The sequence below is a fragment of the Zingiber officinale genome, chromosome 1B (genome assembly GCF_018446385.1).
Source record: "Zingiber officinale cultivar Zhangliang chromosome 1B, Zo_v1.1, whole genome shotgun sequence".
Taxonomy (NCBI): domain Eukaryota; kingdom Viridiplantae; phylum Streptophyta; class Magnoliopsida; order Zingiberales; family Zingiberaceae; genus Zingiber; species Zingiber officinale.
In genome coordinates this window covers 142931604-142942905 of record NC_055986.1, presented here as the reverse complement: position 1 = coordinate 142942905, position 11302 = coordinate 142931604, and the positions used below count along the sequence as shown (strand labels likewise).

Sequence of the window (11302 nt, the reverse complement as noted above, 5' to 3'; positions counted from 1 at the left end):
AACTGAAATGAGTGTAATCGGAGCTCTCTAGGTCCATTAGTGGATTTCGGTCAAAATCCAGTGATAGACCTAGAGAGATTTGATTGCACCCATTTCAGTTCCTATGAATTTCTAAGGTTGCAAGGAGTTCAAATATGGTGTCCATTATTTATTTTGGTTTTTCATAGATGTTAACATATAAAATAAAAGAATCATAAAAAACGCCGATGTTGGGTCCATATTGCGGGCCTGATATGAAATCATATCAGGCCCGACGTGAGCTTTTTGACGATTATTTCACTTTACATGTTAACATCTATGAAAAACTGAAATAAATAATGGACGCCATATTTGAACTCCTTGCAACCTTAGAAATCCATAGGAACTGAAATAGATGCAATCTGAGCTCTCTAGGTCCATCAGTGAGTTCTAACCGAAATCCATTAATGGACCTAGAGAGCTCCGATTACACCTATTTCAGTTCCTATAGATTTTTGATGTTGCAAGGAGTTTAAATATGGTGCCTATTATTTATTTCGACTTTTCATAGATGTTAACATATAAAATCAAAGAATTGTCAAAAAGGCCCACATCGGGCCTGATATGGAATCATATCAAACCCAAAGTGGAACTGATATGAAATCATATCAGGCTCGATGTGAGTATTTTTGACGATTCTTTGATTTTATATGTTAACATCTATGAAAAGCCAAAATAAATAATGGACATCATATTTGATCTCCTTGCAACATCAAAAATCCATAGGAACTGAAATGAGTGCAATCGAAGCTCTCTAAGTTCATTAGTGGATTTCGGTCAAAACCCACTAATGGACCTAGAGAGCTTCGATTACATTGATTTCAGTTCCTATGAATTTCCAAGATTGCAAGGAGTTCAAATATGATGTCCATTATTTATTTCGATTTTTCTTAGATGTTAACATGTAAAGCGAAAGAATCGTAAAAAAAACTCATGTTGGACCTGATATAGAATCATATCATGCCCAACATGAGCCTGATATTATTTCATATTAGGCCCACATTGGGCCTGATATGATATCATATCAGGCTCTCGTTGGGCCTGATATGATTCCATATCAAGCCCAACGTGGGCTTTTTTTATGATTTTTTTATTTTACATGTTAACATTTATGAAAAGTCAAAATAAATAATAGACACTATATTTAAACTCCTTGCAATGTCATAAATTCATAGAAACTGAAATGAGTACAATCGGATCTTTCTAGGTCCATCAGTGGGTTTTGATCGAAATCCACTTATGGACCTAGAGAGCTCCGATTACACTCATTCAGTTCCAGTGGATTTCTGAGATTGCAAGGAGTTCAAATATGCTATCCATTATTGATTTGACTTCTTCAAATGTATTAAAATGTTATTAAAAATTAACTAAATGTTATGTAATGTTATTCATATATTCTGGATACTGATTAAAAAGTGAAGAGAGAGAAAAATAGTGGAGAAAAGAAAAACGATAGAAAAAATTAGATTGTCAAGAGGGTAAAACAGGAATGACACTTGAAAATATATGCTCTTTGGTAAATTATCAAGTAATGTATAATTTTTAATAAATTTAAAAATTTAAGTGTGCTGTTTGATAAATTACCGTTACATCTTTGTGAGTATAATGGATGTAACCCTAAGAATAAAAAAAAAGCTTTAAATATATGTCATCAAGTGTTATAGGTTAAACAGTATTGACTTTAATGCTGTGTATTACAATAATAACAAAATAACACTTGCTTATATATTACTATAAAAGCATCCACAATGCTCTAATGTTATAATACCCACCACCTCATCAAAAAGTATGGGGTCCACTGCCATTATAACAACATCCTTTTTTCACCCACATCCCTTTTAACGTTAATACTCATTATTCATGGGCCCCACCCAGTGCCAGATCTGGGATTTTGAGACCTGAGACGAGCACAAAATATGATGCCCTCAAAACTTAATATTCATATATTTTTTATCGATATAAATATAATAATATTTGAAACATGAAATCTAGGAATAAAATATAGACAAAATATATCATCAAAATAATGTCGTAAGCAAATACTAAAAAAACAAAAAAAAATCTAAACAAAATATAAAATTCATGTTCCGAACTAGTACTTGAATATTATTTGTCTCGCATTTTTTGAATTAAAAGTATTGATTAAATTTGCATAATCAACTTTCTCAATGATTTTTTTCTCAATAGATAATATAGCTAACTCATTTAGTCTTTCTTGTAACATAGTTGATCGAAGATAAATTTTAATCAACTTCAACTTGAAAAAACTCCTTTCGGTAGATGCAACTATAACTGGTATAGTCAACAAAACTCGATAAGCGATGTAGTCATTTGGATAATAACCATCCATTATTTTCAAATAATTCAGCACACCAGTTGCTCTTGTTGCTTCTCCAGATAATGAGTGTCTTAATAACTTTAGTTCTAGAAATAAATCTGATCCATCAACATCGAAACACCCATCATGTGTTAATGACTTTTAAAAATTGACACATGAGCTCAAGAGACCATCATCATCAATAGACAACAACTTCTCCAAACTAAATAAAAATTCAAAGATTTTTTCGTATTTTTGAAATTGCTCAAACCGAATTTCAAGTGAAGAAAGAACTTGATCAATTATAAATATGAAGTAATTAACTCAAAAAGATTCTTTATAAGATTGAGGTACCTTTTTACTATTGATCTTATCAAATTATTTTTTTCTTCGAATGATGCACTCTTCTCAAAAAATAGGTTCAATTCCTATTTCACTTGCAATATATTCAACTACAATCAAGTTTTGATCAAATCTAGATTTTTTTTGAACTCTTAGAGAAAAGAAATAAGCTCCTCTCTCTCTCTTCAGCGTGTGAATGTTTGATGAATCTGTTGATTTCTTCTCTCTTATTTAACGTTTTTTGAATCGGTCAATTTCTTTTCTACATAATCACGTTTAAAACTGAGATAGAATATTTTTTAGGATACAAATTTAGATATGAATTATTTATCAACTATTACTTATGAACTTCTTAAAAATAAGCTCATGAACATATCAAACTAATAAGTTTTTTTAAAAAAAATTGGTGCCCCAAATTTTTTTGGGTCTGAGGCACTTGCCTCACTTGTTACACTATAGGTCCGGCCCTGGCCCCACCCTCCACTCACTCATTTTAACATTATATCATATTAAATAAATATGTTTTAAATATGCTTTACAATATTTAAATTATTATTATTTTTTTAATAATAATCTTACGTTTAAAAATATAATTTTATTATTTTTCAAAAATAATATTAATTTTTAAAATATATTTATTAAATAAAATATATGTTTGTGAGAAAACGAAATTACAATGTTAGGAAAACGAAATTATAAAGTTGGGAAAACGAAATTACAACTGAACACCTAAAATTATAAAGTTGGGAAAACGAAATTACAGCTGAACACCTAAAATTATAAAGTTGGGAAAACGAAATTACAACTGAGCGGCTAAAATTACAAAGTTGGGAAAACAAAATTTATTTTAAATATTAATTCACGGATTGTTGTTGTATTTCCCCCAGATATGCTCAACTAAGTCGGGGCGAAGTTGGTGATGAACTTGAGTGTCACGTAGCTCAGAATTTGTTCAAAGATAATCCTGAAATCCTCGGTTTGAGCCATGGATAGGTTGTGCGGGTTCGTCACCTTCTTCGTTGTACCAATTTGTCACGTGGCCTCCCTCATCCTCAACAATCATATTATGCAAAATAATGCATGCTAACATGATTTGTTTTAACTTTTTCCTATACCAATACCGAGCTGGACCTTTGACAATCGCCCATCGAGATTGGAGCACCCCAAATGCCCGTTCAACATCTTTTCTTGCAGACTCCTGTCTTTCCTTAAACAACTTCCTCTTGGGATCCTCCGGGCAAGGAAAAGCCTTGACAAAAGTAGCTCACTCGGGATATATTCCATCTGTTAGATAATAGCCCTTCATATATGCAGTGCCGTTCACCGTGAAATTAATCTCCGACATATTTCCTTGCAAGACGTCATTGAATATGGAAGATTCATATAACACGTTAATATCGTTACGTGAACCGACGACCCAAAAAAATGCATGTCATATCCACAAGTCATGAGACGCGACTGCTTCAAGTATGATTGTTGGTGACTCATGTCCCCTTGTAAATTGACCTTTCCAAGCAACTGGATAATTTTTCCATTTCCAGTACATACAATCAAGGCTACCTAACATGTCAGGAAAGTCATGTCTCTCATCATGCATTTGAAGAAAACGTTGAACAACATCAACATTTGGCTTTCCACTACAACAAAAACTGCAAACGACAACGAATATTATCCGTTGTCGTAGGGTCAAAAAACCGTTGTAATTGAGGGTGTTGTAGAATGTATTGCCCTACGACAACGGTTTTGAAACCGTTGTCTTTGTAGACATTTGACAACGGTTTTTATCCGTTGTTGTTTATATGCTCAAAATTTGGCTATGAAGGATACGACAACGTTTTAAAACCGTTGTGGAAGATAATTTCAACAGAAATAAACCGTTGTGGTAGATTTTTTTTACAACAGATATAAACTGTTGTGGTAGATAATATTTGACTCATTTTATTTTTTTACAACAGTTTTAATATATTTTACAACGGATAAAACCGTTGTCTTTTATCACTTTTTTAAAAAAAAAAATTCCGTTGTGATTTACCTAGTTTTTACAACATTTTTAACTGTTGTCTTTAATGTTCATTAATACCAAACAACTAATCTTATTTTAATATAAGCAAACCACCAATACAAAATTAAATATTTACTAGATTAAATCCAAAATAAACATCCATATATAATTCATCTTGTAGCCACATATATTACAAAAATATACAAAATGAGTTGTTACTCATCAAAATACACATGTTTACCATTACTGTTCTCCATATACATTAAATCACATGTTTTCCATTTGTTGTTCTCCATGACTTTTAATTTACAAATTAGCAAGGCAAGCTACATCCTAACAAAGCTCACTCCTTGCATAAAAAATCTCAAGCCTCACGAATTGGCCGATTTACGTACCTACAAGAGGAAAATTAAACAAAACTTATCAATTCCAGATTTAGATTTATTCATATAAATCTACATAAAATACAAGCAATATAACCAACTTATAGTCTAAGAAATAAAACTTATGCAATACAAACTTATGCAATACAAGAAATTTCAGGATAAAAGAAACAAATCAGCTATTCAAATGTCTATTTAGGATGCGGATTTGCTGAGTTATAGGCAGGATTAACAAAATGACAAGAACTTATCTAGACAAATGTTGAAAATAGACAAGGAATTTGATGTATGCTTTGTTCCTGGAAAAATGTCTATAGTGACACTAAGAGTGAACAATCACTAATCCTATTGAACACATGTACATTTTGTAAAAATAGTCATGTCAGAGATTGCGATCATACTCATGTTGAACACTATATCAAGTCTAAGTAACATAGACATGGAACAGTTGCAGCACTGACACCATATTCAACTACACAAGCATTATCATACTAGAGATTTGAATGAACATTAGTTATCAAATTTCGTAAACAGTAAGCAGTAGAGTACTAGCCTTGTATGAAGCAATTCCATGACGACACTCAATTCCAGAATTCCAGAATTCTGATTTAGGTTTATTCATATAAATCTACATAAAATACAACCAATATAACCAACTTATAGTTTTAGAATTTAACTTATGCAATACAAACTTATGCAATACAAACTTATGCAATACAAGCAATTCCAGGATAAAAGAAACAAATCAGCTATTCAAATGTCTATTTAGGATGCGGATTTGCTGAGTTATAGGCAGGATTAACAAAATGACAAGAACTTATCTAGACAAATGTTGAAAATAGACAAGGAATTTGATGTATGCTTTGTTCCTGGAAAAATGTCTATAGTGACACTAAGAGTGAACAATCACTAATCCTATTGAACACATGTACATTTTGTAAAAATAGTCATGTCAGAGATTGCGATCATACTCATGTTGAACACTATATCAAGTCTAAGTAACATAGACATGGAACAGTTGCAGCACTGACACCATATTCAACTACACAAGCATTATCATACTAGAGATTTGAATGAACATTAGTTATCAAATTTCGTAAACAGTAAGCAGTAGAGTACTAGCCTTGTATGTTAAACTTGTTGAATGTACAATATCTCATAAGAAAGTTTACCTTTAATGCTATCACAATAATCACATCAGAGAGAATACACAAATCAATGAACTGATCCATAGTGAGTCTTAGCTCTTCAAGAACCTAAAAAATAAGGATGAGGATAAATACAGTAATTCAATTAGCAATAAGCAGAATAATTCCATCACAAAGATTTTTTTGGAACTAGGATCCATTAAATGACGGAGAAACCTCAGTGCCCCAAAAGTTAAAGTATCCATGTCTTCTGAGGCAACCGCAAACACCTAGAGATTGATAACAAACAAATACGTTTAGGATATTAAAGTTAAAAAAATAAAATAGATTGTGTTACAAGTCGGTTGAGAAAGAAACGACTTTAAACTCATTGTTTTCACAAGCTCTGCTATAAATTGTGTTCATCATACAAGCTTTCTTCTAGAAGTGCAGGAGATGGATATGGCAAACAAACTAATTAAATTGTTCTTGCCCATGGCAATGATAGACTAAACCATTAGAAGTTTGTAGGATTATCAGTTGCTTCACTCAAACCAATTCTAACTCTCAGGCAACAGTATTCAACTATATTCCTCGATGATAAATATGGCTAACACAGTTCCCAAGAAAAAATATTTTCTAGATTCATACAAAGTCAACTCACATGAATAGAGTCTAATTGCAAATTACCATCATGGCATACACAAGGACTATAGAACATAAACCAAAAAAGAAAACTAGTTTACCTGAGCATCGTACAATAACTAGAGTAGCAAATACAACAGACATGCCAAAGATCGAGTAAGAGAATCCCTTACACAGTTAAGTTAGTACTCTTCAATTACAAGACCTTGAAGGGAATAACAATAACTACACATTGGGGAATTTCATCAAACAATTTTACATGCCTACCACTCCAGCCCAAGCAAAGTAGCCACAGCAGTAACGACCTAGAAAAATCCAAGCATAATTGATTAAAATTCCATAGTTCAACCTCACAAATTGCAAAATAAGGGGAAAATAGAGAAGCGACGGCCTAAAAAAAAAAAGAAACGCTTCTGACAGAGGAATGAGTAGACGACATGCCTCCCGACCGAACTGCCGCCCTGAAGTCATGTAGTTTGTGTATCGATTACATGGAAACTGGCCAGCATTGTAAATTGTGAAGTCCGGAGTACTGAAATCCTCCAGTTCTTCAGGCGTAGGACGGATGCACCTGCGATCCTTCCAATTATTTCATGCAAAAGAGAGTTTTTCTTCTTCTAGTTTACATGTTTTCCCTTGACATTATGGAGAGAAAGAGGAGCTAGTTAGCTCACTAACACTAATATATGTATATGTATGATCCAGCCTGCTACTAACACAACTATGATTCACTACTAGAGATCAACAGAACCAACGCAAAAATGACTTATCTGGATAACTGTCGAACTATAGAATTGAAGAGCATCTTTAGCATTCTTATTAGTAGTATTTTTCACTTACATGTTGTGCATGAACAGGGAATGATAGGCCCTTGCAGAGACAATTTGAACTTTGATTCGATGCTCGGGATCCCAGTTGAGGAATTGGTCATTCACAAATACCTTGTATCATTCAGATGGCATATTAGGATCTATGAGGAATTACATCAAACACTTGATGTGCATGTGTACCTTATCCAAAGAGTTGAGGTGTTAATAGATCAAACTTCAAATAACTATGAAGGATAAGTGTTAGCAAATCACTTCTTTGATAAATGAAAAAAGGCTTTTAACCAAAGTAAGAAAGATTTCCAAATTATTAAAGTGGGACTGATATCAAATTCAGTAGAAAACAATTACCAACTTCGGTGAATAGTGAATTTTGCAATATCAATGCAAATTATAAGTGCTTCAGATAATCCATTTATCCATATATATTTCCTGTCTTTCTGGAATGAAGATATGTAGCATATATTCTCACTATGGACAACAAAGACAATACGTTGACATTACTCGTGCTATTACAAAATTTGCTTCATGCTCTTGACTTGTCAGAACATCTAGTAGACCACAGAATTACTAAGGCATCATTCAACTGTCAGCATTCGATTCTGGTAGGCACAACAACCTTAACGTCCTTAGACAGAAATTTATGAAAAAGGTAATGAAAAAATACACAGGTGAATGACGGAAACTTATTAAGGAAAAGTGTCGATCCTACAAGTGTCACCATGTATAATGAAAAATGTATCAGATGAGAAAAAGGGATATCTCCCTGTTGAACAAACTTCAATTTTCCATTTTATTTTCATTTTATGTCAAGTTGGAATAAGTTTCTCCTAAATCAATTAAAAAGGATAGATAATCGTAAGGCTTATCCTTAGCAAATCAGGAGGCAATAGCTAACTTCCGTAGAAAAATTCCAATGTTAGTTGGGAACTTACCTACAGCTGATTTCTAATACCTTCATATCATACATAAAATTGAACATGGTATCAAGGTGCCAGTTAAATTTCAAGATTCCTTAAAAGAATACTCACTGAGCAGCTTACAATTTTGCAACTATATTGTTGAATCTCACTTTACCATTTTTAACCTAAGGCCTTGAATGTGTGCTATTTATGAAGATCATTTTCTTGTCCAAGGGGGTTACATTGATCCTATTTGTGATAGTAATCACTCATACTTCCTAATAAAAAACACAAGATATTTTGCTCATATCATGTGTATATTCAACATATATATTTTGCTCCATCAGATAATTCTTATGGATAAATCATAGAATTCGATGATTGACCCTGCATCCTCCCTCAGATGAAGTGAAAAACTACAGGTCTTGGATATGCATCATATTGTTCAATTCTAATCAGCATGGCAGCTGATCCAACGATTTCTCATGTCAAATGATGAGCTCTCATATCAGTGGATGATTGATTTCATATGCATTGCAAGGATTCGACTCATAAACACTGGTTAACAGAAACTAAAGGCAATATAATGCGAGAAAAGATTCGGCACTAGTTATGATCAGTGCTTAACAAATAAAGAACACAAGAAAAATAATATATAGCCAAAAATATCTGAAACATCGACATCACTGTGTCATCCCCTAAAAGAAGAAGCTCCTCAAACAAAAAGGAAAAAAAAAGGACAGAGGAAGAAAATATTCAGTGAAGAAACGATACGAAATGGCATTATCTAACCACCAAAGAAGATCAACGGCAAAATCGTTCTTTTTCTCCTAGCAGAAAACAAGAGTAAATACAAAAATCTCTCGGAAACAGAATCTTGACATGGAATCGGGGAAGCGGAACCTAAAGTGATCACCTTCGAAGCGCCAACCAATTTGGAAGAAGCTTCCTCCGCCGCTCCCCTGCGAAACTCCACACAAACCGCGCTGCCGTCTTCGGTTGCTGCCCTTCCTAGACCGATGACAAGGCGACAGGAGGCGGCCTTAAAAGGACGAGGGAGGCGGCGAGAAGACACCGAATGAAATCTGGATGTTTCCCCCTTTTTTATTATTGAGAAAGAGATGTTTGTTTGGAGATTAAATATTGACATGATGGATTGGAGCCGGAGCTTCTGGCGCTCCGCCTCTGAGATGGTGGCGAAGGCAGCATTGCCCTGTTGCGCGCCGTCCTTGATGGGGGTGGTCGGCGCCGACCTCTTCTTCTGCAGGGAGTGCAGTTCGTCGATGGTCTTCGCCTTCACCAGCGGCGCGCTGTCGTCGTGGCAGATCCCGTTCTCCGGTTTCTCCCTCCCGTGCGTCTGGATCTTCGGCAGCCCATTGGAGAACACCGCCGCTCACGAGGAAACGAGGAGCACAACATCGTATGAGGAGAGGGAAAGATAAATGACTTAGGTTTGGGAACGCGAAAACACGACGCCGAAAAGAAAACAGCGAGGGAAAGGAAAATAGTGAAGGGGGGAAATGACCAAATTCAATTACAACGGTTTTTTTAAAACTGTTGTCGTAGCCGCTAAAAAAGTGGATAAAGACAACGGTTTATAAAACCGTTGTAAAAAGTGTTGTCGTTTTAAAAAAAAATCGCTCAATGACAACAGTTTTGCTAAAACCGTTGTCTTTTATATTTAATGGGGAGTTCAAAGACAATGGTTTTGGCAAAAATCGTTGTCTTTGAGCAAATACGCAACGCTTTCTCTTAAAACCGTTGTCGTAGGGGTGTTGTCGTTTGCAGTTTTTGTTGTAGTGTTCTCAAGTACCTATCACCAAATATTTCAACAACGTATTCGCAGAACTTGAAAAGACACCTGATGGCAGTTGATTCAACGTAGGTACTCGTCAAGATGATCAGTGGGGACTCCGTAAGCCAGTTGATGAATCGCAGCAGTGCATTTTTGTAGTGGTGACAACCCTTTTCTTCGTACAGCATCGTCCCTTTGTTGAAAAAATGCTGAATGATTCTCTAATGCATTCACTATGCGGAGGAATAACTCTCTTCGCATTCGAAATCGTCTTCGAAATATTTCATCGTGATACACCGGGGTTATAGAGAAATAATCATTGATGAGTCTCTCATGCCCGGCTTCACGATTTCTTTGGACGAACCTTCTTCTGCACGTGTCCCTCCTATGATATGCTTCCATAAGTTGTTGGTGTTGTTGAAGAACCAATAACATCAGTTATTCACCCGAATCATAAGCTTGCTCATCGATTTCAACATGGACTTCATCTTCGCTTGTCGAGCTGGAACTTGAGCTAGAGCTGCCTGTAGAATGAGACATTTTTGGAGGAAACACGTTTTAGTATATGTGTTTGAGAAATGGTATGATGGTCTATATATATTGTTTTTCTCATGCAACGGCTAGTTTGCAATGACTAGTATGCAATATCGCGTTGCAACGGCTAATTTGCAACGGTAAGTTTGTAACGCCTAGTTTGCAACGGCTAGTTTCCAACGGCTAGTTGTAACAGCTAGTTTTCAACGGCTAGTTGTAACAGCTAGTTGTAACAGCTAGTTTTCAACGGCTAGTTGTAACAGCTAGTTGTAACAGCTAGTTTCCAACGACTATTTTATAAAATTGTAATAATTAAAAATCACATTAATCGAAATGAGAAATACAATAATTAAAAATTACAATCACTCGAAAATATAATAATACTAGAAAATGAACGTTAAGTAAACAAT

The 11302-nt window shown here is 34.6% G+C and overlaps 1 long non-coding RNA gene across 1 annotated transcript; it reads right to left on the bottom strand.

Moving 5' to 3' along the window:
• Positions 1 to 7317: 7317 nt before the first annotated feature.
• Positions 7318 to 7864, bottom strand: LOC122006131. The gene is made up of 3 exons (XR_006118642.1): positions 7845 to 7864; positions 7675 to 7775; positions 7318 to 7405 (listed from the first exon to the last, which is right to left on the bottom strand). It is a non-coding gene; the product is annotated as an uncharacterized LOC122006131 (long non-coding RNA).
• Between the last annotated feature and the right edge of the window lie 3438 nt (positions 7865 to 11302).